The sequence below is a fragment of the Gorilla gorilla genome, chromosome 22 (assembly GCF_029281585.2).
Source record: "Gorilla gorilla gorilla isolate KB3781 chromosome 22, NHGRI_mGorGor1-v2.1_pri, whole genome shotgun sequence".
Classification (NCBI taxonomy): domain Eukaryota; kingdom Metazoa; phylum Chordata; class Mammalia; order Primates; family Hominidae; genus Gorilla; species Gorilla gorilla.
In genome coordinates, this window is record NC_073246.2 from 40764980 (window position 1) to 40790938 (window position 25959).

Consider the following 25959-nt stretch of genomic DNA (forward strand, 5'->3'; position numbering starts at 1 on the left):
TGAAAAAATAAAAATGGAATATAGATGTACAACATGAAGCTCTGATGCATATATCCATTGTGAAATGATGACCACAATCAAGCTAATTAATGTTATCTATCACTTCACATAGTTCAACCTTTTTTTGTGGTGAGAGTACTGAAGATCTACTCTCAGCAATTTTCAAGTCTAAAATACATTATTATTAACACAGTCACTGTGCCGTACGTTAGCTCTGAGGACCTTATTCATTTTATACCTAAAAGTCTGTATCCTTTAACCAACATCTCCTAATTTCCCACTGTCATCCCTACTGCCACCTCTGGTAACCAGCCTTCTGCTCTGTTTCTGAGTCCAACCTTCTTAGATTCCACATGAGTGAGATCATGCCGTGCAGTGTTTGTTTTTCTGTGTCTGGCTTGCTTTCACTTAGCATAATGTCCTCCAGGTCCACCCATGTTGTTGCAAATGGCAGAATCTTCTTCTTGTTAAAGACTGAATAATATCCCTGTGTGTGCGTGCATGTGTGTGTGTGTGTGTGTGTGTGTGTGTGTGTATCACATTTTCTTCATCCATTCATCCATCAATGGACACTAAGCACTAAGGTTGATTCCGCGTCTTGGCTATTGTGAATAATGCTACAATAAACATATGAGTCCAGATACCTCTTCAAGTTACTGATTTCATTTCCTTTAAATATATGCCCAGAAGTGGGATTGCTGGATCATATGGTAGTTCTATATTTAGTATCTTGAGGAATTTCCATACTGTTTTTCATAATGATTGCAGCAATCTACATTCCCATCAACAGTGTACAAGGGTTCCATTTTCTACATGGCCTTACCAACGTTTGTTATCACTTATCTTTTTGATAATAGATATTCTAGCAGGTGTGAGGTGGTATCTCATTGTGGTTTTAATTTGTATTTTCCTGATGATTAGTGGTGTAGAGCATCTTTTCATATACTCATTGGTAATTCATATATCGTCCTTTGAGAAATATTTATTCAGATCTTTTGCCCATTGTTAGTTGAGTTATATGTGAGTTGGTTTTGGTTTGTTGTTGTTTTTTGTTTTTGCTATTGAGCTGAGTTCCCTGTATATTTTGGATATTAAATCCTTCTCAGCTGTATGGTTGACAGATACATTCTTGCATTCTGTAAGTTGCATCTGTAGGTTGCAACAGAGTGTCTTTACTCTGTTGATTGCTTGCTTTACTGTGTGAAAGCTTTTTTAGATTGATGTAATTGTGTTTGTCTATTTTTGCTTTTGTTGCTTGTACTTTTAGTGTCATATCCAAAAAGTTATTGCCCAGACCAGTGTCATCCCCTATGTTTTCTTCTAGTAATTTTAAAGTTTCAGGTCTTATGTCTATGTCTTTAATCCATTTTGAGTTAATTTTTGTGTAGGGTTTAAGATAAGAATCCAATTTTATTTTTATTTTTTGTATATGGATATCCAATTTCCCCAACACCATTTATTGAAAATTCTATCCTTTCTTTGTTGTGTATTAACATCAGAATAATATTTTTAAATACATAAAATTCAGAAGATGACAAAGGAAACCAATTACATTGAAATGCATACAGAGTTATAATTCTGAAAGAGCAATATATGTGCCTCTTTGTAAACACATCATATATCAAACTGCAGTGACAGTTCTAACAACTATTGCAATTTCAAAGTCATGTTGAGTAGGAGGAGTACTTTGAGATTCTGAAACAACGTTCTTGTGCTATGAAATATCCATGATTTTGATTGGTGATGATATCCCAGGTCTTGTTAATGCTGCTGTAATCTGTTGCTTCTATTCCATAGTTGAATAAAATGCTTGATATCTGTTGGAAATTAGTAAAAATAAAAATGTATTTTTTTCCATCCAAGTTCATTCTCAGACCCTGAAGAGTCACTTCTCTGGATTCTGCAGCAAAGTTCCCAGCTGGGGCAGCAAGATTTAGGCAATTGAAAAGAACATACACCTTGTTCTCAGTGGCAAACCACATGGAAAGCTTTAAATGTCAGAGAAGAATTCTGCCATTTTGCTGACTTTTTTGTAGTTCTCCTAATAAACAAGTGTTAAGTGACAAGCTTTTCAGAGGAGATAATTTTCTCCCAAGTGGTCTTTTTATTTACCTGAATATTAAGTTCAAAGATACTCTAGTCTCTCAAAGGAACCCTGTGGGTGGAGTGCTTTTTAAAATGTCAAATTCCAAACGAAGCTGAAGGGCACAGCCTCAAGAAGGCTCTGTGTTCACCAGTGCACAGGGACGTGTCAGCCCTTTATTGCCATTGTCTACATAACATTTTTCAAGTTCTCTGTGTTGTGAGGCTGTCAGTATGGAGACTCCTATTTTTTCTGCTATTAAATGTTTTTTTCCTCCAACTTTTTTTTTCTTTTTCTTTTTCTTTTCTTTTGAGATACGATCTCACTCTGTCACCCAGGATACTGGAATGCAATGCAGCCTTGAACTCCCAGGCTCAAACAATCCTCCTGCCTCAGCCTCCCAAGTAGCTGGGACTACAGGCATGCACTGTGGTGTGGTTTGTCTCTGTGTCCCCACCCAAATCTCATGTTGCATTGTAATTCCCAATGTTAGGGGAAGGGCCTGGTGGGAGGTGATTGGATCATGGGGGCAGATTTCTCCGTTGCTATTTTCAAGGTAGTGAGTGCGTTCTCATGAGATCTGATGGTTAAAAGTGTGTGGCACTTCCCCCCATCCCCTCTCTCCTGCCACCTTGTGAGGAATGTCCTTGCTTCTCCTTCACCTTCTGTCATGATTGTAAGTTTCCTGAAGCCTCTCAGTCATCTTTCCTGTACAGCCTATGGAACTGTGAGTTAATTAAACCTCTTTTCTTCATAAATTACCCAGTCTCAGGAGTTCTTCATAGCAGTGATGATGAATACACACCATCACACCCAGCTAATTTTTCTTTATTTTTTTAGTAGAGATGTGGTCTCACTATGTTGCCCAGGCTGTTCTCAAACTCCTGGGCTCAAGTGACCCGCCTACCTCGGCCTCCCAAAGTGCTGGTATTACAGGCGTGAGCTGCCGCACCCAGCCCTCCTCCAACTGCTGCTGGTTGCTATCATAGGCTCTCACTGGGTGTCCACCTAACATGTCCCTTCAGGAAGGCTGGTGTCCTGACATTCGGTAGCGGAGGCCTGGTGTTGAGCTCACCTGCATTTCTGCCCCCTTCTCTGGCTTTCTGGGGATGCCCTCCTCAACCTGAAAATGACTTCCAACTCCTCAGCACAGAGGTGGGCACGTGACCCAAGCAGGTCCAGGATTCCATAAGATCCCAAACACAAAGGATCCTGTAATCCTGGGGCTCCAGTGGCCGTCTTGTTCCTTTTGGAGAACTAACCTATTGCAGAGAAAGTAGTAGAGCTAAAAGAAAGAGAAAGAATCCTGATAGCATCTGTGACCCTGGATCCAGCTATCCATAAAGCGCCATACCCTAATGTGGTCAATTACCCAAGTCAATGAGTCCCCTTAGAAGCTTAAGCCAGTTTGATCTGAGTTTCTGCAACTTTCAGGAGGAAGAATCTTATTGGTATATTTTATAATAATCCTGCTGATATGCAAACTGTCTTCAATAGAATGCTCTGTCCAGAGTCACAGTGGAGTCCATCGCAACAAATAAGGTCAGACAGCTCACAGCTACAACTGGGCTCATGCCTTCCAAGTATCAAAGTCATAACAAACTTCCTCTGTGTGAGTCCACAAGGCATTCTTCCTCTGGGGGAATCACTCCCTTTCCATTGTCCTGATACTCTCTCTGTGGGGCTGTCGAGGAGTGCATGGCTTTTGCCCTACTTCCAAGCCTTCTCAGGGAACACAGCAGGGACAAAGAGCTGAAGGCTCAGCCTTGGCCATGGCCCATCAGGCCCACTGCAGGCTTCTCCTGGGAGAAGATCCAGAGCCTCGGGCTCTGGGCTCCCATATGCAGGGAGAACCTCTGACCCCAGAAATTGGAAGGAGCTACCACTCCCTAGGAGACATCTTCCCTTGAGCTTTTTCAAGGGCTGAACAAACAGAGCCCACACTTGTTCACGGAATCCATGGGCCTCAGCACATCAGAGAGAGGAGAAGAAATTGACCCAGAGTGTAACCCACCCCCATCTTCGGGCCCCACCAAGAATTGTCAGTGATGCCAGAGGAAGAAGCACCTAATTCAACAGATCAGTGGAGACTCACATCACCCACAAGCACCACTTCTCTGCCATTTCATCCCACACCAGTACCTGATCATCAACCGTTGCAAACACTCATTGCTGTAATTGTATCATTAGTTTCAATCACAGCCAATTTGGGGCTAGCATGTGAATATCCTTTTCTGTTCCCACTGCTGATGAAATTTCAGAATTATAAGGTGAATGAAACCTAGTAGATTAAAGTAATTGTGAAACTGATGCTAAAGAACAGTCCTGTTCCCCATGCCGCCTAAACATGTAATTTCAGACATCAAACAGAATCTTTAAGCTGAAATAAAATCTCTACTTAGTCTAGCACCATTGTATTCTCTGTATGGGATGAAGGCAGCTCTTACCCCATCTATTAAGATTTATTATTAAAATTGCCTGGGAGTTAAAAAAATACATTTTTTCCCTTGGCAAAGTTGGCACCTAGCTATCTCAGTTAACTCTCTGGAGGAGAAAAAGGGGAACAGTGGTTGTGAAATTTGAGACTTGCAAGAGTGCCCAGGACTGCCTAGGCATAGACTAGACTGTTCCACCTAAATACTCCCATAGAAAATGCCCTAGGTGAAGTCTCCAGGTGTAGTTTTCAGAGCAATGCCCTCACCCAGTTCTTCAGGTTCCATAATACATTAGTGACCACACTAAATCTTAAAGTCCTTGCCATCAGTTGACATAAAAGTCCAGTGAGAATTCTTGCCTTACCAGTGAAGACTAAGCCCCAAGAAAGCTGTGTGAGCTGTTGTATGTTGAGTCAGCCTCCAGCCAGTCTTCTACCCATTGCTAGAATAACAAATCAAGTCTCCTCCTTCAACTGGGACTCATGTGATCTTCACCCTCCTTGAAAGACAGCCCTGTCCTAACCCCCTCCAGAGCTGCCACATCCCTGGTCCCCAAACAATCAAGTGAGGAGGGAAGGCTACTGGCCACCCACAAGGCCCTGAAAGTACAGCGTGTTGACTCAGGAATAATCCAAGCCTATGGCAGGAGGAACAGGACTTTATGGAAGCTGGGAGACTGAAGAAGGAGTCACCATGGCAACCAGCTCTCCAGCTTTCATTCTCCCCATCACTTGATCCAGACATTCTCCTTCCAGATCATAAGGCCTGACATCCATCCACTTCCTATCATGTGGTCACAGGCAGATCTCTCTACCCACTGGCAAAAAGTGGGCTGATGGAAATGAGCATTGGGTGCATGATGCTTGGACTGGGTTTCATAGTTATCGCTCCAAAATCCATGGCCTCTTCGGAACCTCAGAATGGGACCTTATTTGGAAAAAGGGTCTTTACAGATGTAATGAGTTAGTATAACATCATTCTGAATCAAAGTGGGCCCTAAATCCAATGACTGGCGTCCTCTATAAGGAAAGAAAACAGAGACACAGAAGCACACAGGGAAGAAGCCATGTGAAGGCCAACGCAGAGGTTGGAGGGATGGAGCTACAAGCCGAGGAATGCCAAAGACTGCAGCAACCACCAGGAGCTTGGAAGAGGCATAGAAGCTACTAGAAGGAGCCAATCCTGCCAACTCCTGGATTTCACATTTCTGATCTCCAGAACCGTGAGAGAATACATTTCTGGTGTTTTAAGCCAAGCTGTTTGTGGTGCTTACTAAGCCAGTCACAGGAAACACACACAAGGCCACATGAACACTTCAAAATACAGCCATTGCAAAACCTCAAACCTGGAATCTAATTAGCCTGAACCAGCCATTAAAAGAAAAAGTTATGTATGCCTGATAACCATTCTCCATATTTTTATAAGGAGACAGAACCAGTAAGAAAAAGAACATAGATAAATTAATTCCCCCGTTAGATATTTATTTTACAAGTAACCTCCCAGGGAATTCCCTGGTATGAACAAATGCATGCATTATGAACCCATCCAATGATATTGAGTTCACTGCTGGAATCTGGGCAAAACACTGCAAGTTGCTCGGTGAAAACAGGTCCAGTTGTGTTTGGTTTGCTCTAAGTCAGCTGCAGGGAGGCACTGCTCTGCCACAAGACAGGAGGGAGGAAAGCTGGGGAAATCAGATAGGTTTCCTTGTTGCAGGTGTGTTCAAAGGAGGGTTGGAGCATCTTCCACTGACTTCACCTCTATGAAGCTCCTCTCCTGTCTTCGTAGTGAGAACAGAGATGGCTGTAAGTCAAACACGCCTGGAAAAGGCATTCGTGGACCAGACCATCCATGCACTGTGTTAACTGACCACTTAGGGTGAGCAGCGTTACAGGCTTGTAGTTGTGGAGGCAGGAGCTACAGGGACATTTCTGATGTGGCTCCAGCCCTCCACGATGGTATGATCCAGTTGAACCCAGAATCCCAGCACATGTGGACCAGTCAGGAAGCAACTGACTGAGAGCGGTAGAGGACCCAAATTTCCTCGGAGGTATTTACTTCATTGAGAAAACCCACAAGGCAGCTCCAATCCCATATCCCTAGCATCCTGTGGTTTATGGGCGTGGGGCCACTTGCCTGTTGGAGGCGTGATGCGTGATCCCCAGTATTTGCTCTGCAAGGCCAGGCATGGGCTCACCGAGAAACAACCTCGCCTTTGTGTTGTCCTCCTCCTGGACAATCCATGGGACAGGCCGGCCCTTTGGAGGGCGCTTCCTGCTGTCCATCCCTCACTGGGGAAGCAAGAAGGCTCTGGACTGCCTGCCCCTCAGCCACCTGACATGAGTTGGGCGCAGGGAGTGGCATTAGCCTGGGGCATTAATCCCCTCTGGTAGATGTCCCAACAAACATGCACCAATCAGAGACAGGGGCAGGGCACCAGGGGAAACTGTAGTCTCCTTTGCTTTGAATCAGTTATTATGGAGGACTTTATCACAAACACAGAATTACATTCCCAAATATTCATTCTTTTCAACACAAAGCTTAAAAGGTATTGCAGTTTGAATTGTAGTTGAGACATGACTCTGTAGTACCCACTACTGCATAAGGTTCAAGTCCAAAATGATCCACAGTCTTTTTCTTCTTTAATATTTTCTCTTTTTCACTGAGATGTAACACTGTACCTTCTATTGTAGGTGCTCCAATCTCAGGTTTACCATCCAATAATGTCTTACATATGTCTACAGCCATGCAACTGCCTCCCAGAGCAACATCTCAGACATTTCCAGGCCCCAGCAGACTTCCTGATGTTCCTTCTCTTTCAATACAAACCTCCAGTCCTACAGGTAACTGCTATTACAACCTCTAGTACCATGTGTTATTGAGCTTCATTCATATAGATCGGAATTGTACAATGTGGGCTCCTTGAGATCTGCTTTCTTCTGCTTAACGTTATGTCTGTAAAACATCTTTGCATGGGGCAACAGTTTATTTTTTTCATTGCTATGTACTATTCCATTGAATGCATATGCCCCAATTTATTTAGTTCATCCTAACGTGGATGGGTATGTGTTGTTTTCTGTTTGGGACTATGATATATAAAGGTGCTAGGACCTTTCTCACACATGTCTCTTGGTGGCCACAGCCCTCGTTTCTTTTGAGAATATGCCCAGGAGTTTCTGGGGCATGGAAATATGTATGTCTAACTGTAGTAGACACCTCCAAACTCTTTTCCAAAACTGTACCAATTTACACTTCAACCATCAGTGTATGAGAGCTCTTGCTGTTGCCCACCATTGCCAACATTTGTTGTTGTCAGTTCTTTTAATTTTAGCCTTTCTAATGGGTGCATAATGGTATCTTACTGTGGGTGTAATTTGCATTTTCCTCTTGGCTGTAATACTGGGCATCTTCTTATGTGCTATTGGCCACTTGTATTTTCCTCTATTATGGGGGTCTCTGTGAATCACTCTATAAAGGGCCTGAAGTTAATATATCTGGCTTTGGAGGTCATATGGTCTTGTCCCTACTACTCAACTATGCTGTTGTCAAGCAAAAGCAGCCATGGGCAATGTGTGAATGAATGGGATTGGTTGTGTTCCAACACAGCTTATTTATAAAAACAGGCTGGGATGGGAGGTGGATTTTGCTGGTGAGGCTTTAATTTGGTGACCCCTGCTATATTGTAATGTGCCTGCCCAAGACTTCTGCCCATTTTAAAATTAGGTTGTCTTTTTAATTTATTCATACAAGTTCTCTGTAAGTTCTAAATTCCAGTTTTATATTCTTAATCATTTATCATGTTTTGAAAATTTTAAAAAAACATAGTTATTATGTTGGACCATTCCTATAGCTTTTGCCCTGTGTTTCTACCATAGTTCCCTAAGAGATGAGATCACTCTTGTGAAAAGAGCTTCCTGCTGTTACCCAAGAGAGCTGTCTGCTGCCATCTTTGCCCCAGCATGACAGTGTGGCAGCCCAGCCCAGAGCACTGTGGCTCTGCTTGTAGCCTTGGGGAGTCCCACTGCCTAGGCCAGGCTGGGTGAAAATATCCTGACTTCTTGGAATGGACACAGTTTTCAAAAGGAGCATAAATTTAGTCTGCCAATTCATGTATATGCCATGATGGTCAAAATTGAGGGATCTGGGCAAAGACTCCTTTTCCATTCTTAGCCAAATGCTTTCTAGGTTGGGCATCAGTTGATGGTGCAATTGAGAGGAAATTGCCCAATTATTTTGTTGCTTCACTAACAAAATGCTTACTGTCTTTGCATTGTAAAATCTTTTTTTCATTTATAAGCTCCCCAAGGGAGCAAAAGCCATGCACAGTGGTGTGCCAGGAGCCCTCATGATTGTTTTGCCTGTTATCTTATTTGAGCAAATATTAGTATCTCATTTTGCAGCAAGGAAACTGAGGGTCAGAGTAGTTACATGAATTGATTGGGATCAAGAGATTAAATAATTGACCAAGCCAGAAATGTTCTACTCCAAAGTCCATGATCTTCCCCATGGGCCCATACTGTGGTTTCCCTTTCATATAGAGATGGGGCTGGAAGGGCCATTATTGAATATCTGGTCAAGTTCCCTCACTTGATGGATGAACGCTGAGATCTGGAAGGAGTCAACCAACTCATCACCCAAGGTTCCCCCAACAAGCTAGCAGCAAAGCTTGGATGAGAACCCAGATTTCTAAGTTCAAAGTCTTCCTCACATCTTCCTTTATTTAAATAATTTTGACTGTACTACATCAACCATAACACAAGCTATATAAAAACAGCAATTTGTTTTGTCTAAGACTATACCTAGTATCTGTAATAGCAACAAGCAATTGAGATGTTCCATTTGTTGAATAAATGGATCGTAAGACAATAAGTAGTAGGTGGTTCAATTACATCCTGCAAAGAAGTTTTGATGCTCTTCCTACTTTTCACTCCCTCTTAAGTCTTCATTCAAGACAAAGAAGCTCATTGGATGCCCAACATCAGCCAAGACCAAAGGCCAAAAGGAAATGCACAACATCAGGCCTTTTTTTCTTGTTCAGTAATAAAATCTATAGCAATACAATAATTTGTTTCCTTTACACATACTTTAATCAAAAAGAAACATATCAAAATATGGTAAATTCTGTTGTTCATTCAAGTTATCCAATTGGCTTTAGAATGCCAATTATCCTTACTTTCAATTGTATTCATTTCCAAATATACAGCTTCTTAGAAATGTAGGGACACTATTCTCAGCCCTTAAATGTGGAATTTATCAACCCCTGTATTGTTTATTTTTGTGCAATTAGCAACATCACTTCTGGGAAAAAAAAAAAGGACTTTTGGAACTGATAAATGTATTTGTGACATTTTCCTCTAAATATCTTGCTTCTTTATGCATCCTCTCATTTTATACTGAGCTTGGTCTAGGGGAAGTTTGGGTAAACAGATCTCTTATGAGTAATTAGTGTCCAATTAAGCCAAGGTTTCATGTCTGCGTGAGTCAAGCCTCTTTTTCCAACCTCTGGGAAGAATTAAGTAGGTCAGGTCTCTGTTTACAAAGCAAGCCCCAATGCCGTTGACTATCCAGGGGATTTTACAAGTTATTCCCAGTAGCTGAACAACTAGATAAAGCTACTCGAAAAATTTGTATACGCCTTTGCTGCTGTGCAAGGGGCAACGTTGACCATCCAGTGATCTAGGTCCTTCCTTTCTGCATTTGTCCTGTGGGAGTTTCCACAGACTGTTACATCACCAAGAAGCTTCATCCTGAAACAAAAGGAAGGTCACAACCCTGATCTCATGGTCAAAAGATCATGACACTATCCTTCCCATCATAAGCCCTGTTTCAAATGACTCAACTTGAACGGCAGCTGCTCTACTGGCAATCTTTTGTGCATGATTTGTTTTTTCCAACTTTGTATTCCAAAAATTTTCAAATATACAAAAAAGATAAAAGATGAATACGAGGCACATTTGTATACTCACCACTTAGATTCAACAATCATCGACATTTGGCTGAACCATTTGAAAGTGAGCTGCACTTTAAATATTTTTGCATCTATCGCCTGAGAATAAAAACATTCTCTCTAATATGAAGTAACACTGTAACAAAGAATTATTTCATTTAAGTTATCAAAGTAGTCAAAATAAAGTTGTTCATAATATTTTCTTATTATCCTCTTAAAGTCTGTAGGATCTGTAGTGATGTGTCACTTTCATTCCTGATGCGGGAATTTGTGTCTTCGCTCTTTTTTTCTGCATAAATCTAATTAGAGGTTTATTAATTTTATTAATTTTTCCCCAAAGAACCTGCTGTGGGTTTCATTTATTTTTTTAGTTTTGGTAAATTTAATTCATGTCTGCTTTTATGTTTATTATTTCCTTTTTCCTATTTTTGGATTTAATTTGCTTCTTTCTAGCATCTTGAAGTGGAAGTTTTGATCTGTTTGTAGCCATATCTTACCTATTTTAATATGCTGCATTTTTGTTCTTAGTTAGTTCAAAATATCTTTGATCCTCCTTTTTATTTCTGCTCTGACCCATGGGTTATTTAGAAATATGTTGTTTAATTTCCACATATTTGGGGGCTTTCCAGATTCTTCTGTTGTTGACTTCTTATTAAATTCTATTATAGGCAGAACATAAACTTTTTATAATTTCAATCCTTTTAAATTTGTTGAGGCTTGGTCTTTGGCTCAGCACATGGCCTATCTTGGCAAATGTTCCATGTGCACTGGAAAAGAGTGAACATTCTGTTGCTATTACATGGACATATTTACATCAATTAGTCAAGTTGGTAAATAGTGTTATTCACTATTCAGTAAATAGTGTTGCTGAGTTTCTGTTTACTTCTTCTATAAGTTATTAGGAAAAGAATGCAGAAATTTCCAACTATGATTGTTGATTTACCCATTCTTCCCAGTTCATCAGTTTTTGCTTCATTTATTGTGTGCATACACATTTAAGATTGTTGTATCTTTGTGATGCATTGACCCTTTGTCAGTATAAAACGTCCTTCTTCATCCCTACTAATAATCATTTTTCTGATTTCTGTTTTCTCTGATGTTAATACAGCCAGTCTTACTTTATTTTGATTATTTTCATGAAATATCTATTTCTATCTTTTACCTATTTTTGTCATCACATGTGAAGTGAATTTCTTGGATAAAGAAAATGTGGTACATATACATCATGGAATACCATGCAGCCATAAAAAAAAAGAATGAAATAATGATCTTTGCAGCAACATGGATGCAGCTGGAAGCCATTATTATAAGCAAATTAATTCAGAAACAGAAAATAAATATTGCATATTCTCACTTATAAGTGGGAGCTAAACCTCAGATACATGTGAACATAAAGATGGGAACAAGAGATACTGGGAACTCCAAAAGGAGGGAAGACAGGAAGGTGGCAAGGGCTGAAAAACTTTTTATTGGTACTATGTTCACTATCTGGATGATGGGATCAATAGAAGCCTAGGCCTCAGCATCACACGATATAACTAATCTTGCAATAAACCTGCGACAAACCTTGTAACAAACACATACCACTCGAATCTAAAATTTAAATTTAAAAATTTAAATAATAACAATAATTAAGTTTCTTGCAGCTCGCACACAGTTTTGTCTTTCATTTTTAACAAGCTCTGTCTTTTGATTGGGGTGACATGTTATGTAATTATCAACATGGTTGAATTTAAATCTACCATCTCCCTTTTTTTTCTATTCGTCTCATCCCTTTTTTATTTCTTTTCCCCTAAATTTCCACTTTCTTTTGGAATATATTTTTTCTACTCTATTTATAGACACTATTGGCTGATAAGCTATACTCTTTTATTATTTTAAGTAGTTCTTCTAAGATTTACAATATTCAAATTTAACTTTTCACAGTCCATATAGATATAATATTATGCTACTTCATGTATAATGTATAATCCTTAGGACATTATATTTCTATTTTTGCCTGCTATCTTTTGTGCTATTATTGTCGTACATTTTATTTCTCACCTTATTTTAACTGCAAAATACATTTCTACTCTTTTTGCCTTAAATATTACATTATTTAAGGCAAATAATGGGCCAGGCATGGTGACTCATGCCTGTAACCCCAGCACTTTGGGAGGCTAAGTGGGCAGATCTCTTGAGATCAGGAGTTTGAGACCAGCCTGGCCAACATAGTGAAACCCCAACTCTACTAAAAATACAAAACTTAGCCTGGCATGGCAGCACATGCCTGTGGTCCCAGATCTCCAGAGGCTGAGGCAGGAGAACCACTTGAACCGAGGAGGCAGAGGCTGCAGTGAGCCGAGATCACATCACTGCACTCCAGCCTGGGTGACAGAGCAAGACTCTGTCTCAAAAAAAAAAGAAAAAAGAAAAAAAATTCAATTATCTTTTAACAAAATGTTTAAATGAGGCAAAAAACCCTTTATATTTACTCATATATTTATCAATATCAGCCCTTTCCATTCTTGTGTATACATCCAAGTTTCTGTGTGATCGTAGGTTTTATATTCCCATGATTTAAAGGACTTGATTTAAATTTATTGTAGTGTAGGTCTGCTGGAAGTGAATTCTTCTAGCTTGTATTTGTCTGAAAAATATTTTATTTGACTTCCATTTTCAAAGAATTATTTTTCATGAATATATAATTATAGGTTAACAGGATTTATTGTCTATCTATCTATTGCTCTTTAAAGTATTCTGGTCTGCATAGCTTCTGACAAGAAGTCTGCAGTCATTCTTACTGTTCCTCTGTACATGTATCTATTTTCCCTCTCTGCTTTTAAGAATATTTCTACCACTTGTTTTTAGCTATTTATTATAATGCTTTATTATGGGGTGTGTGGTTGGGGGGTGTATGTGTGTGTTTATTCTATTTTGGGTTTGTTGTGCTTCTTGGATCTCTAGCTCTGTAATTTTCATCCGATTTGGAGACATTTCAGACATTATTTCTTCAAATGTTTTTGTCTTTTCTCTTTGAGGAATTTCAGTTACCATTACATTAGACGACTTTATATTTTTCCACAGATCTCTGTAGCGCCATTCAATTTTTCTTAGTCATTTTTCTGTCTATGCTTCATTTTGGATAAATCCCATTGCTATATCTACAAGTTCATTGATCTTAAAGGAAACCAGAATATTTCACCCCAAAATGTGGCTGAGCTAAAGAAGCAGTCTCAAGGTCTCTTTGACCCCTTCTCCTATCTCTCAATCCTCTGTCTCTCCCAAAGCACAGGATGAAGCTGCTCTCCAAAGTTCCCTTATCTACCTAGAAACTGGACCTACCAAAGAGGAACACACTTTTCTTCCCTAAAATTTCATTAACCAGAGAAGATTAAAACTCATATCAAAAGGAAGAGACTGAAAATTAAACACCAGATGAACTCATCCCAAACCGTTGTCTGCTCTCTGTCCTCTCCAATTTCCAAAGACTATTATTTACTAGCCATTGTCTGAGTATGAGGCCCATTCATTTTGCCCCTGAAAATCACTTATTATCCCTCAAACCATCCACATTTCCCCTATCTTCCCTTCTGCTATGAAGAAGAGTATATACGCATCCATACCCCATTGGGTAGTCATTTTCCTGCAATTCCCCTGTGCTATGCACATTAAAATAAAGTTTGTATGCCTTTTTTCTCTTATTAGTCTGCTTTTCTCTGTTGATTTTCAGCAAACAGTCAGAGGATGAAGAGGGAAATGTTCCCCCTTTACTCTTATATATTTGGTGCTGTGAGCAGCATATCCAAAACTGCTCTGCTTTTCTGGAAGCCACAACCAAAGGAACTCAGGACCTGAGAGGCCAATATAAGAGTAAGAAATTGTTACCAGACTCCTAGTCTCTCTCTGTGGAATCTGGTACGAGACTCCCAGTCTCTCTCTGTGGAATCTGGTTGAGCAGATGGTAAAAATTACTGTTTGTCTATTTTTTCTTTTTACATTTAAGATTAATGGGAGAAAAGCATTTGTATGACTACTGTTAGGTGCAGTGACTCTGGTGTATTTTTGGTATGAATATTCATATTGTCTGATCCATTTATGCCCAGAAATAGTCTTTGCTTTTTCTTTATCTTTGTCTTCCTGTGTCATTTTGTCATAAACAGGGGTACCATAGGGTAGAACATAGGCCTAAAACATAAGCCTGTTGTTCAAGCCAGCTTCCACAGACCGGTGAGTTTTATAGTTCTCAGAAGACCTCCAGCATCTATTTAGAAAAATTGTGCTGCAGGTCTCCAAAATAAAAATGCAATGAGGTTGCCCTCTCCTTTTGTTTTATGTCCTTGAAAGCTTTCTTCGTGAGGGAGCATTTCTCTTTTTGGTCTCTGCTATCCAGGGTGTGTGATTTTCAGATCATGTCTGGTGGCCAGTCTGAAAGGACTGGGACACCCAAGATGCATAAAATTTTAAGCAGCATGCTCTGTTGCTAACATGCTAGGCTCTCAGGATGGTTTGTCTTAATAAGGAGCCTCATCCACAAGGGGCTTTGTTGTCTCAATCTTTGTTGCCTGGTTAGTGCTGGGCAAATCCAATCCCAGAAGTTGGTGGATCTATAACTGGTGGTACAGCCGAGTGTCCATGTGTCCATGTACTTGTGTGGAGAACAGAGACATCATTCACAAAAATACCATCCTTAATCACCTGTGGCAACAAAGATCTTTTGCTATCTTAGCCTATTTCTGGGAGTGAATTTTTGGGGATCATGGAGGCTGCATCTTCTATGCCTCCTGATCTTCCCATAAAGAGGCTTATTAGATTGAGTTGCTATTAAAATAAGTACATCATTGGAAAGTCTAATCATCAATGGCCAGATAATAGTTTTTTGAATTAGAAAGACTTCTATATTTGAAAACAAAATTTGAAGATCTCTTGCCCTAAGCAGTTACCTTATTTGTATTGATGAGAGAACCAAATTAAAAGAAAGACACGTAATATTGGGATGGCTAGTCTTAAAAATTATTCTGACAAAATTAAAAAGCAAAAATTTGACCTAAAACAAAAGTTAAAATTCTTTGAACACTCAAACTGCCAACTTTGAATTTCCAGGGGAATTTGTAAAAAAGTCACTCCAGCCTATGGTCTGGTGTTTAAGATTCTGTGCATTTACCACTGTGGTCTGGGTTTGATTTAGTTCTCTGGTCAGGGAGTCAGCCCCTTGAAAATGTAAATCCTTTAATTCAGAAGGAAACATTTATAAAAACTAGTTTGGATTATTTGTTTTGAATTTATATTTGTATGACTCAACATTTGAGGTACCCATTTGTTTGTATTCTTTCTTCTCATATAGACAACTTTTCATTTTCTGTTGTCTAACTAACTGTCGCTTTTAATTTTCCATCTATGGGGCACACAGATTGCTGGGCCATTGTGTGTAGATGGCCAGCTGAGAAGTTAGGTCTCTAGAAAATATGACCAGACAGAGATGTGGGCTGTACTTCATTTGTGACTGGTGACACTTTCCTTGCTTTAAGCTGTCACTGGGAGGGGTCTAGATCTTGGAAGGGTTGCAACTTTTGCTTCTCTTTTGGAGACTTGGGTTAAACCCATAAAGGGCTTCTTGGTTTTATTCTCATGTATGCTTATTTGTTTTGGTTTTGAGTAATTCACTTAGGAATACTTCTGGTTTAAAACTCTATTTTTAGAATGTGATAGCAACTTTTTTTTCTGTTTATCTTGCATCCTCTACTGGATCAGAGAGATGTATCTCCCACCACCACTGGGAACCAAAGACCTTCTTAGGTGGCAAAAGAGAGGTGCTGCTCCCACCACCACTGCCAATGCTCCCCTCCTCAGTCTCTCAGCTCTCACAAAAGGCTGGCTGCTCACATAACAGAAAATTTGCTGCTTGCATTTTTAAAAAAAAAAAAATTTACAGAGCTCTATGGTCGAAAGTCAGTTTAATTAAAAGCTAATCTTCTCTCTTCTCTTTTAAATTCTATCTCTCCTATGGAAACTTCTTAGTCAACAAGACCCCTCTTTTTTGAACCCCTGCTAACTAAAACTTCATTGACCTTTTGGGAAACTTAAGATTCTCCCAAACTGACTCCCCTAAGACTTGGTCCATTTACTTCTTCTCCTCTTTCCTTTTGGCACCTTCAATCTTTCATCCAGTTAATCCCCTTCCTCCTTCATTTGGTAATCAGTTGATAAAAATTACTAAAAGGAAGCAACAGCACTCTGGCCACCACAAAGTTCTAAAGGAAACTTTTAGCAATGCTGAGAACCTGAGCAGAACACAGAAAAGGCACTATTGACCCTCTCTTTTGGGGTCCTCTGTCTTCCTCATGAGCCTCAAAAGTCATAATCGGCTTCTTCTCAGATCTAAAGGTCTGCTCTCTTTTGCACTGAATTCCTGGATCTCTTTGGTTTTTAGATACATATCATGTATGTATGTGGTGGTGTATGTTGTGTCTACATGTATGTAGATTATTATACCTGTGTTTCTATATTGTCTACGTAATACCAAATTGATCTTAAAATAAACACTCTTGAATTAAGTAGATAAGCTTAAATGCTTTTCAAGTTTACATGACTGTAATAAATCTTTGGTAAATAAAGCTAATTTTTAAATTGTTGGTAAAATAAAATGGAAATGCCTTCAGAATTGTCATTATTAATGCAGACGTTTTTGCCTGGGTCTACTGGTCAGACAGATTTATGCTGTCTCTTATAGACATTTTAAGGTTACAAAATTGTTGCTTCTGTGATATTTTTAATACTTGCTTGATTTGTCTGTGAGCTAAAACTGTGCTGTGGGCTGGCTGCTGGGTTCCCCCCAACCTTACATACATCTTACTGTGAGCTTATATCTTTGGTTTTGAGCTTCCGGATTCTGGGCTCTGGACAGGTGGCTATGGTGAGGCCTGGGGACATGTGGGTCTACAGTGCCTAAGCCACCAGCTGCAGGGCAGAGCCAAGCCCAATAAGGCCCCGTCTTCCCTGGCCCAGCTATACCTCCTGGCCATGCTCAGTGGGGTTGGATCCTCTAGACATTTTCTTCAAAAGTCTATCCTCTGTCCTGGGCTCTACATCTGATATGTAACTCTAGGACCCAGATGGCCCTGCCCTTCAGAGCTTTCCTGGATACCCAGGATGGCTGTGGGAGGGACATTGCGGGGGGTATCTGTGTCCAGTATCTCAAAGGCGTTGGTAGGATAAACTGCTTGCTGACACAGGATTAGCCTCGTGTTGCCTTTTAAAAAATAGACCAGACGTAGTGACTCACACCTGTAATCCCAAGACTTTGAGAGGCCAAGGCAGGAGGATCCTTTGAGCCCAGGAGTTCAAGATCATTCCTGGACAACATGGTGAGACACCATCTCTACAGAAAATTTTAAAAATTAGCTGAGTGAGGAAAAAGAAAAATATTAGCTGAATGTGATGGTGTGTACCTGTAGTCCCAGCTACTTGGGATGCTGAGGAGGAAAGATCACTTCACCCTTGGAATCAAGGCTGCAGTGAGCCATGATCATGCCACTGCACACCCGTCTGGGTGACAGAGTGAGACCCTGTCTTAAAAAAATGAAATAAAATAAATAATAAATTAAAATTAAAAATCACTTAAATGGCTAGCTTTATTTTCTATGAGCAATTCAAATATAATTGTTAAGAATGAGTAAATCAGGTAAATGTAAATGCAATAAACAAGAATAAAAGTTGTCATCATTTCAAAAACCTTTTTAGTAAGTTAAAAGGTTTTTAGAAAACTTTGAGACCATACCATTCATTGGACTGATTAAAATTCCAGAACTCTAATGAAAAAAAAAATTGACTCATAAAATTGCTAACCTAATGTCAAGCAGAACAAGAATTAATTACATAGAGCTGAAATGGTGAAGGACTGAAATAATTTTTTATGATTCTTTTGTTTGAAACATTGCTTATCCTTTTCAAGTTTTATTTTTGAGAGTTAAGAAAACTGTTTTCTCTTAAGCTATCTATAGCTTTACAGTAAAAGCTACAGACAAAGTATATTTCTGTGAAAAAAGTTGAAACATTTACCTTTCTCTCTACCTGATCCCTTCAGAATTCAGAAATTCTTCATGAGTATTCTTACTTTATGGCAATACAATTATTTCATAAGTTCAGTAAGAACTCATTCTCTTTTATAACAAGACACAACTGGAAACACTGGTTATTTTACCAAGGCTCTGACTGAAATACAATATTTTTAGATATGATCAGATTGCTTTGAGGACTGAAGTTGACTTTTGTGGAGCCGATAAAATGTCCCTTGGAGAGACTGGCCTTGTACCTTGTCTACATGATTCCCTTACAAGCTTCCTGATTTTGTGGTGAGTAATGAATGTCACCTTATGACAGGCCCATGAACCTCAAGTTATTTGAGGGACCTTGAGAAAAGAGGTATTCATCCATTTACACAGGTATTACAGACACAGTCTGAGACTGAGTCAGATTTTTGGCTTGACTTCTTAACATAGCTAGGAAGCCAAGGGGCTTTTTAAAAAGTCTAATCTGAGATTCTTTATGAAAATATCCCAGCAAAGCCAACTTAGAACAAGCCTATAGGGTCATTCATCATTCTTACTAAACTTTTGTAAATAATCAGGTCAAAGACTAAACTTAAACAAAACAGTCTGTCTATGATTATCTTTGGTCAAAATGGGAGGATTCGAGAGAAAAAAATTATGTCATAGAAAAAAACCTCACATATACCTGTTATTACATTCTAGCCTTGTCCATTTGTTTCTGAGCTTTGTATCTGGACTGAATCACACATTTTTATTTTCCTCCAATATCTGGCTGAGACACTCAGACTAATGTTTCCAATTTTTCTTCCACCCTTCTGACTTAGAATTATTAGAAACTAAAACTGCCTTTTTCCTGAGGCTGAAGCTAGTCAACTTGGCTTTGAAGAAATATTATTGAAACAGCTTATATTTGGACAAACTTTCTACACGCAAAATGCAGACTACAAAAATCTGTCAGATTGCCACTAATCTTCTCAACTGACTGTCCTCCAGACTCTAAAGAAACTAGTTTATAAATGATTTCACCCATTAACATTTGTTTTTTGTTTCTGTTTCCATAAAAGCCCTCTTATTAAAGCTCTATTTGCCTACATCATATATAGAGGCCTAGCTTTGAGAATCTATCTACAATGCCATCTTTTAAAATGAAACACACTTGTTTAATTGGACTGGCCAATTTCCAGAAATAAGAGACTAGTTTAATTGGATTTTTGAAAGTGCTTAGATTTGTTCTTTCTTTATGTATTCATTCTCATCATAATCTATGTTCTTTTCTCGCTTTACAGATCCCTTGCCACTGGATTACTAACCTGATTTCTCTCTCCATAGCTACCAATCCTACTTTAATATGTGAAACCTTTTGAAAATAAAGCTTCAAACAGGAGACTAAAAAATCAATATTTCACCCCAAAATATTGCTGATCTAAAGAAGCAGCTCAAGTTCTAATTCCTTCCCCCATCTCCCAGTCCTCTGTCCTCCCCAAAGCATAGGATGAAGCTGTTCTCTAAAATTCCCTTATCTATCTAGAAACTGGACCTACCAAAGAGGAACACAATTGCCTGCCTCGAAATTTTATTAACCAGAGAAGACTAAAATTCATATCACAGAGGAAGAATCCCAAACCATTTCTTCTTTCTGCCCCGTTCCAATTTCCAAATGGTTAGTAAATTTCCAATTTACTAACCATTGTCGGACCATTAGGCCCATTTATTTCCACCTAAAAATCATTTATTATCCCTCAGATTGCCACACTTCCCCCATTTTCCCTTCCCCTGTGAAGAAGTGGCTATAAGTATCTGTACCCCATTGGGTTATTGGGCAATCATTCTCCTGCAATTCCCCTGTGCTATGCACATTAAAATGAAGTTTGTATGCCTTTTTCTCCTACTAATCTGCCTTTTGTCAGTCGATTTTCAGTGAACTTTCAGTGAACCTGTAATTTTTTCTTCTGTATTATTCAATTTACTCATATTACTTCCACTAATTTTTTAATTTGATTTATTGTATTTTTCATCACTTGAAATTGCATTTGGTTCTTTTAAATTTATTCAATTCTGTCCTCACTATGTTTTTATTTTCTTTTAAGTACCTAAATGTATTTATAATACCTGTTGTAGGGTCCTTGTCTGCTAATTCCATAATCTCTGTGTATTAGTCCATTCTCACACTGCTATAAGGACATACCCAAGACTGGGTAATTTATAAAGGAAAGAGGTTTAATTGACTCACAGTTCAGCATAGCTGGGGAAGCCTCAGGAAACTTACAATCATAGCAGAAGGGGAAGCAAACACATCCTTCTTCACATGATGGCAGGGAGAAGAAGAATGAGAGCCAAGTAAAGCGGGCAGCCCCTTATAAAACCATCAGATCTCGTGAGAATTTACTCACTATCATGAAAACAGGATGGGGGAAACCACCCCCATGATTCAATTATCTCCACCTGGTCCCTCCCACAACACATAGGGATTATGTGAACTACAATTCAAGATGAGATTTGGGTGGGAACACAGCCAAACCATATCACTCTGTCCTTTCTGATTTGCTTCTAATGGTTAATATTTCTCCTAGTTATTATTCACGTTTTCTTTTTGCTTCTTGTAGTTTTTAGCAGGATACTATAAATGGTATGTTTTGGGGCTTGCATTTTGCCATTTCCCTTTATAGAGTGGTGGGCTTTGTTTTGAAAAACATCTAAGTCATTTGAAGATTAGACTGATCCCTTGGAGACCTGTTTTTTTTAAAGCTTTTCTAGGGTAGATCTAGAATAATGTTGCTCCACCAATAATTTGGTCCTATCAGTACTGCGTGACTGCCCTGGGGTACTCAGTGACCACTCCAGGGTGTTGCTGAGGACTCTCCACTCTGACAAGCCAGACCATAAACATCTGCCTTCCTTGTGTGATGGGCATTCAGTCAGCTCACAGCTCACTGGTCATGCTTTGCCCATCTTTGTTGACATTCACTCTGCACAGGAACAGCCTAAAACTCAGCAAACACTCATGAAGACCCTCTGCAAATTTCTGCAGTGGTTTCTCTGGGTAGTTCCCTCCACTTTGGAAATCATCTTTACAATGTCTTATAGGTTCAGCCTCCTTGAACTCTGATCTCTATCCTTTCAACTCTGAGGCCACTGGGCCCCGTTCGGGTTGCTGCTTCTGCGACCATGGTCTGAAAAACGCCTCCAGGTAGAAAGGTGTTTATCTGTTGTTAGGGATCACAGTACTGTGCTATCTATTGTCCAAGGTCTGAATACAGTTGTCTAATCTATTTTGTCCTGTTTCGAAGCTTTTCATAGGAAAAGAAGTTCATGTCTTGCTATTTCCTCATGGCCTGAGGTGAAGTCCTCCTTATTTTGTTCACTTCCTTTGTTTCCATAATTATTTCTCCCTTATCATTTCTTTATATTTGTGTTTTCTCCCTTATTTTCTTAAATAGGTTTGTCTGCTTTGTTGTTTTTTTAATGAACTAAATTTGAATGTATTATATCTACTGTTTTTTAAGTTTCTAACTCATTAATTGTTGCTTTTATCTATTATCTCCTTTCTTCTGATTTTTTTTTGAGTTTGCTTCCTAAAATCTGTTGAGTTTGAAACACTTATATATTCTGTTTTTAAATTTTTTTAAATTTTTACTGAGGCTAGGACTATACTTCATATAATGAGTGTACCATGAATAAATCTGTGTCAAGTGAACAATCTTCTTGGTGACATTCAAATAGGAATCTCATGCATTACTTTTTTAAATAACAGCTTTATTGAGGTTTAACTCACCTATCACAAAATTCACCTTTTTAAGGTTTACAATTCAGTGGTTTTTAATGTACTCACAGAGTTATACAACCTCACCACTCTCTCATTTTAGAACATTTTTGTCACACTAAAAAGAAAAACTGCACCCATCAGCAGTCTTTCCCCATCTTACCCTCAGTTCCTGGCAACTGCTAATCTGTTTTATGTCCCAATGGACTTGCCTTTTATGGACATGCAATAGGAATGGGATTATACAATTTGTGACATTTTGTGACTGGTTCCTTTCACATAATGTACTGTTTTCAAGAGTCATCCATGCCTTCCTTTTTATGGTGAATGATGTACCATATTTGTTTATCTTTTATCAGTTGATGCATATTTGGGCTTTTTGACTCTTTGGCTATTACGAATAATGCTGCTTTGAACATTTGTATAGATGTTTTTGCATCAACATATGTTTTCAGTACTCATGGGGCCGAATTGCTGGGTCATATGGTAACTTTAACTTTTTGAGGAATTGCCAAACTTGTTTCCAAAACAACTACATAATTTAAATTCCCACCAACAATGAATGAGGGGTCCAGTTTCTCCACATCTTTGTCAACACTTGTTATTGTCTTTTTTTTTTTTTTAGTTTAACCATCCTAGTGGTGTGACGTGTATCACATTGAGGTTTTGATTTGCATTTCTCAAAAGACTAATGGTGGGCATCTTTCCAACGTGCTATTGACTATTTGTATATCTTACATTTTCAATTCTTACATCTAGACTTCTGTAAGAGGCCTATGATCCATTTTTTTTATGATCCATTTTGAGTTAAGTTTTGTGTATGCTATAAGGTAAGGTCCCAACTTCATTCTTTTGTATGTAGATATCTAATTGTTCCAGCACCATTTGTTGAAAAGCCATGCAGCATTTTTGTCAAAGAAAAAAGTCTCTAATATATAAATGGCTATAATTTTATGAAATCATAGCACATTGCCTCTAGAATTCTGCTTAGAAGTAATTTATTTCAAATGTCCTCAAATGGGTCAGCTAATTTACTGAGAGCATCGATTCTGCCCCCAGCTCATGCCCCCAGGATCTATACCAACCTAGGAACTGTGCAGCTGGTCCTCTACTGTGTTGATGATCAGAATTCCCTTCTCCTTTTTCTCCCCACATATTTTTATTTCCACCTTGATACTAAAACTCTCAGAAAACTAGTAGACGTGCAGGGATCAGGGGAGTGATGTGGTGTGAAGGGTTTAGGGAGAAATTGTTAGTAACACATTTCATTTGAGAAAATAAATTTCTTTTAGGGAAGATGAAGGCAAGAGGAGCTCTAGAGTGAGCAAGAAGGGATTGGTGATTTTTTTTTATATCATTCTTTGGCACAGAGTTCTAGAAAATCAGTTGTGTGATAGGAGACCCACTCCTGTATAGCAAAGCTACCATGGATGAAGGCCTTCTAGACCTGGGATTGTAGGAGTTCTAACCATCACTAAACATCTTTAGTGCAGCAGATTTTTTGCTGACTCCACTGCCATTCCTGCTTGATTCTAGTGAGGCTTCTGATATAACAATGCTAGAAAACTAAAAACCCCACTTACCAGAGCCAGGATTTTGTATGTGGATGAGATTCTTCCAAGCAGATGTCCACATACGAGACTAGGAGGGTTTGAGCAATGGGAGGCAGTGGCCAGGCTCAGGGACACTGGAGGTCTTTGCAGGCAATAGACACGTTGGTTCTCCTGGGGCAGTTCTAGAAGAGTTTCCAGAGTCTGGTTCCTAGAAACTTAGGTACGGAGCAGTACGTGGTGGCAACCATGGTGTTTCCACTAGAAGAGCTCCATGTAAGATGGGGCATTTCCCTTGATTGCCATTGTTTCTAAGTGTGTAGCAATCAAATCTTATTTCCTGAGTCCTGGTGAAGTTCTGTAAGATTCATCATATCATCTGATAAATCATTTTCTTCTCAGAGTAACCAGAGAGCATTCTGTTGTCTGCCACTATGAGCCATAACTAGTGACCTCCTTAACAAAGATAGGGAAGTTAACACATTCTTACGTAGGCCATCATCAAGGCTAGATAAATGTTTCTTCTAAGAGTAAATCTAAAAGGAAAACATCAATATGTGCCATTGGGAATAAAATATTTTTTAAAAACTGAAAGAAAAACAACCCCAACAACTCAGAATGGGGTGGAGAGACTTTTGAAGATGATTTACTGCACAAACCAGAAATAAATTATTTTGGAAACTCAAAATGATTTACTAGAGATACCAGAAGTAAATTATTTTCGAAACAGTGTGCCATCACTAACAGAATACACAAAGACAGCAACTCCATGAAACAAAATCAGAAACCAAAACCAAAGAACAGGCTGCAAAGGAAGGGGAAAGAAGATGAGCATTAAAGACAGAAAGATGGCAGGTCGTGTGCTCCACAAGGAGCACGTTTTGCACTAACACCACAAGAGTCTGGCTCAGTGAATGGGGATTGATAGTAGTTTAAATGTCTGAGAGCTTTGAGGAGGGACTAAAACATGTGAAAAATGGAGACGAGCTCACTCCGCAGGTCTGATGTGGGGGATGCTGGCCCAGGAAGTTCTGTGCATGGTGGCACCCCTGTGACACCCATGGAAGGCCATGTCTGATCTCCAGTTCCACAGAGATCCTGAAGAGACTGAAAGGGAAGAGCAGCTGCTGCTGAAAAGGTTGTGGCCAGGGAGGAATTTCAGGGAGAACGGACTGCTCCAGTTCCTGAGTTGACTGCTCTCCAAGCTGAGGCTGCAGACTGGGCTATAGGTGTAGGTGGCTTCTGGGCCCATTCAGCTGATCCCTACTTAAGTCTAAGGGGCTCAGTCTCCCACTGAAGGCTGATCTGCAGCTCCCACTGCCCAGCCACTGAAGGGTCTTAACTGTTTTTCCACAGGTTCTTACACAGAAAACAGAAAAAAGGTGAATGGAAAATTAACATCAGTTTTTTAAAAAGTAAGACGAGCCAAGACAACCAGATGAGAAGATAAACATGATTGGTGAGATAAGAAAGGATTCTAAGAAAACAATTGCAATAAGATAAATATGTTTTAGAGGAGGCTGGGAGTATAGTGTCAAATTTGATGTAGTGCAATATCTGGCTCTTTAAAAAATATAATAAACTCTAAGCAAATATAATTAAGAAAACAGAAAAAATGAACACATAACAAAAGAGAAAGGCAAAATGATAAACTTCCAATAAACATAAGCAGGAAAAATGGGCAAATAAGAAATCAGAAATAAGAAATGTCAAGGGAAAAAAGAGTTGGAGGGAGAAAGGTATAATAACAGAAATGGAGGCAACATATCAACTGATTATAATGTATGTACTCAAACTGTATAAAAACAAAAGATCATTGGAGAAACATGAACATTGAATGAATATTTGATGACATCAAGAAATTATTGCCAACGTTTTAGGTAGGTAGTGATATTTTCACTATTTTTAGGTCCATATATTTTAGAGCTACATGATGAAATATTTAAAGATGAAATTATGATGGTGGAATTTGTTCAAAATAATGGGACAGGGGGTGGCAGTGAATGACAAAATGAATGGGGATATAAGTAGAATGAAGTTTTCATGAACTGACTAATGTTGAAGCTAGAAGATGGGACAATAGTTGATTGTACTATCTTCTCTAATTTTATATAATAAAAAGTTTTTAAAATTAAACTGAGCTGAGAACAAAAGTGA

At 39.1% G+C, this 25959-nt stretch overlaps 1 long non-coding RNA gene across 1 annotated transcript in view; it reads right to left on the bottom strand.

Moving 5' to 3' along the window:
* Positions 1-7178: 7178 nt before the first annotated feature.
* LOC101150726 (uncharacterized) overlaps positions 7179-25959 on the bottom strand; it is a 61829-nt gene continuing 43048 nt past the window's right edge. The window contains exon 4 of the long non-coding RNA XR_002003956.3: positions 7179-10265. This is a non-coding gene — a long non-coding RNA (uncharacterized lncRNA). The remainder of the gene's footprint in view (positions 10266-25959) is intronic.